The following is a 3,796-nucleotide window of genomic DNA, read 5'->3' as shown; positions in this document are numbered from 1 at the left end:
GTTACCTAACTATGCTATTTATTTTGTTAAGTTGCAGGTGTATGCAAGTACATTCCTACTAAAACTTTCTACGTCAGGTTACACTGAAGGAGCTTCCGGAATGGATCATGGAGAAAAGAACAATCTGGCCGACTTAAACTCATGGGATTTAAATTCACCCTGAGATTAATTGTTCCAGTTCTTTCCCTGGATTCAAATTTGATGTACGAGTTTACGTCTGTTCAATACGCAAGTATACCGGTGTGACACTGGCGGTCGCTTTGACTAGTACCTTGCATCCAATCTGGCGTTTTAACCCAGCTTAGGTAGCATAGCAAGGCAGGCGGAATTTGTTCAATAACTACGAACGATGATATTGCCATTTTATTTAATTAACGGAAAGCTTAACATAATCCGGTTGCGTAGTATATTTAAAATTCATCTGTGTTGATTGCGGAACAAATGACAAATTTTTCTTTTACTGATTCTTGGCAAACCGCTCTGAAATTCACAAAAAAGTCTCAAAGCGCAAGTACCCTACTACATTTGTGGACCACAATTTCAGTCATCACTGATTTTCATGCGGGAAAATATTAGGAAATAATTATTGTGAGATAATTAATATATTTTATTTATCATAAATAATATCATAAATAATTATAATGAGACCGTTGCGAAAATCTTTATCCACCCGTATTCTGCACAAAACATTGTTACCTGCATATTGTCAAGAAATCATACGCTTGGAAGGTTTCTCTTCTAAAAATAAACTGTTGACAAGATAGTTGCATGGCAGCTAGCATTTTCACAAAAAACAGACACCAAGATAACATTGTAGTGCTATCTTTTAAGTGATTTGCTTATTTAATGTATTTACGAATGCAAAACCTCACTGAACCGTACGCTAGGCGGCTACATGTGGAAAATAATTACAGGCTTTATTGCAGGCTAAAAATATCCCTGGATTTAAATAACAAATATTGCGAAATAAATAATTTTGCTTCCTTGCTCGTATTCTGACGTGCGCAGATGAAGGGCCATGCCCCAATCGTCTCTGCTGGGACCGTCAATGCATAGGTTGGTGGCGCGACTTTCAGGCTACGGCCGAAGCGCAGTCCGCCCGCTAAAGCCCAGTCTTGCGTGGTTTAGTCGAGGCTTGGCCACGCCCCCCGCGGTCGCTCCTCCTAGAACATCCCTGGCTTGTGCCGCGTGCTCCTGCTATTCTCTTTCCTCCCCCTCTGTCCTCTTTTCCCGGACTTAGGAACTTTTTCCCGGCATTCGCGACATGCTCTGCTAGGTTGGCTGCGACAGCCGAGCCTTTAATGTACACGCCTTTCTGTGATTGGGGCACTTCTGGGCCGCCTGTTCAAAATCGGCGTCATCTTTGTCTCTTTCAACCCTTAGTTAACACCCGTGATCCCATAAACATCGGGTTTTTCAAATTAAAAATGATAATTTGCCATATCTTCTCCTACTGACGGATACTGAACGTTTGGCAGTGACGTTACCGGCTCCCTATCTTTCTACAACTGTGCTATCATTTCAGACGTGAATATAATATTATTATTGAGGAATTACTCTCTTCTCCCATGTAAAACTGCAACTTCGTTACCTTTAAACGAATAAATATGTTTGGTATTTACGGTAACGAAATGGCAACAACCTCTTTTTTCAAAAACAACGTAAAGAAAAGAAAAGTACGCATCACTAATATGTAGGTTCCTAAACCACGCCAGAGCATTGTAAATGAATACAGTAGAATCTCGATAAACGGAAATCGCTTAAACGGAATTGCCGCTTAAACGGAACAGTAGCTGGTAAGTTGGTTGGTTTTGTATTCAGACAACTTAAAAAAGAACTATCGGTACTCGCAACTAAAATTTCCGTGCCACCGTGTAAACGGAACAAGAAATGAAACTTCTTTTGAAACCCATCGGCATAAAAATCAGCTTTGTACGCTTCCGGCTGTTTCGTTTTTCTTTTTATTGTTCTTCCTCCAGGTTTTTTTGACCTCGTTGGCCTCTTAAGCCTCGTCTCATTAGTGGTCAGCCGTGTTAGCGCAGCGAATGCAACATAGCAGTTCTTGTTCCAGTCATTTGGTCCCGATTCAAGACGCTGAGGTTACAGGGTTCAGCTCCTTCTGCCTTGTTTGTGCCATCGTGGTGCTATTCGCGCTTCCTTATCGCGTTGCGGTATGCTACATTCGGTATCTTGTAACACTCGCGAAGTAGAGGCCTCTAGCCTCCGTGAAAACGCAGTTTCAAATACTCAAACAAAAATATTTGATGAATTTTTAGTGCACAGCGACTAATTGTTGCCAAATCAACTTTGTGAATGCTTTGCCTAAAACGTTTTTAGTTTTCTTGCTTTCTTAAAAACTGTCAGCTACATTCGCCATCTATTGCTTAGAGTTCCATCAAATGGTATAAAGAGTGCGTACGCACACAAATGTGCACTTTTACGCATCTATCTCAGTAAACGGAACTCCTGTTAAACGGAACTAATTTTCTCGGTCCCTTGAAGTTCCGTTTGTCGAGAGTCTACTGCACTTTAAAGGGACCCTGCAACACTCTTTCAGCAGTGCAAGTAAACCTGCGCAACGTTTATATTACTTTGCCAGGAATACCTGAGCCAAATATTACACGTGCACGTGAAGCGATGAGCGCGCAAATCGATGTGAAAGACGCGGAAAAACAAACCGCTCTCTCTTTAGTTGTCCTCATTATGCATGGCCTGAGGGACGTCACATAGGCCATGGCTGCCCGATCGGCTGTCACTGGTCAACTTCGCGGGTAGATTCTTCCATTTCCGTCGTCGTCATCGCTGTGTACGAACCTCTTCTATGCCTGAACCTGTAGGCACAGTTTTGCCGTTTCTTTGGTGTTTTGAGTGCGCGCGGAGTTTGAGTGATGAGCTCAATACTTCCCTTTCAACGGGACCACTCGACTACAAACATTTATTGCTTCAAAAACGCCCTGCGAGCCCGAGCGCGCACTTGCGAGCAGGCACCCATGCCTGCTTTTTTGTGGCACCAGACCGGAAATAGGCCCCTCCGCGTTGCGGAGAAAAGGAGAAAACTACCCGGCATGTGATATATCGAAGGCCGCAGAAGAGATCGCCGCGAGCCGCCCCCCTCTCCTGGAGAGAGCACGCAGCTTTCGTCGCGTTGCCCGCGGTCGAGTTGAGAGGGAACGATTAAGCGCGATTTCTCATCGCGCGTAGTTTCGTTAATTGTGAACGGGTTTTCATAATTCTTGCGGGAGGAGATTTCTGGGACAATAGACTTAATCCCAAAATACATTACTAGTAGTCGATGGCAAGTGTTGCAGGGTCCCTTTAATCACCGCTTCATAAGAGATATAGCCACGAGAGCAAGGTGATTATCTGACGCGTAATGTTATTCGTGCCACCCGACTTTACCACGAAGCGCTGCCTTCTGTTTGTAAACCAGAGCGCAAAAATTAGTGCGTACTCCCGTCTTTTTTATTGGTTTGATCTCTGGTCAATAATGTGTTATGCACGGCCAGCTCGCCTAACATTTTCCGTCGCCTAACGTCCTTCCGTCCGAGCAGCGCAAACAGGGCTTTGCGTCTCTGCCAGGATATCTTTGGTGGGGCAAGACAGGCAGATAGCAGACGCAGCCTAATTCCAGGCTTCAAAAGTCGGCCCTTAAAAAGTCCTCTTTCCCACATGTCACGGGCTAGTGAGAAAAAAGCACCGTTTCGCGTTTTTCATCTTGCGCCACACCTTCGTTATTGAGTGGGACGTTCCACCGACTTCAAAGTAGCTGACTTATTAGAGCGCTGCTGGCATGGTA

The sequence above is a fragment of the Haemaphysalis longicornis genome, unplaced genomic scaffold (genome assembly GCF_048455015.1).
Source record: "Haemaphysalis longicornis isolate Haplotype H1 unplaced genomic scaffold, Haemaphysalis longicornis Haplotype H1 scaffold_15, whole genome shotgun sequence".
Classification (NCBI taxonomy): Eukaryota; Metazoa; Arthropoda; class Arachnida; order Ixodida; family Ixodidae; genus Haemaphysalis; species Haemaphysalis longicornis.
This window is presented reverse-complemented; position numbering follows the sequence as displayed.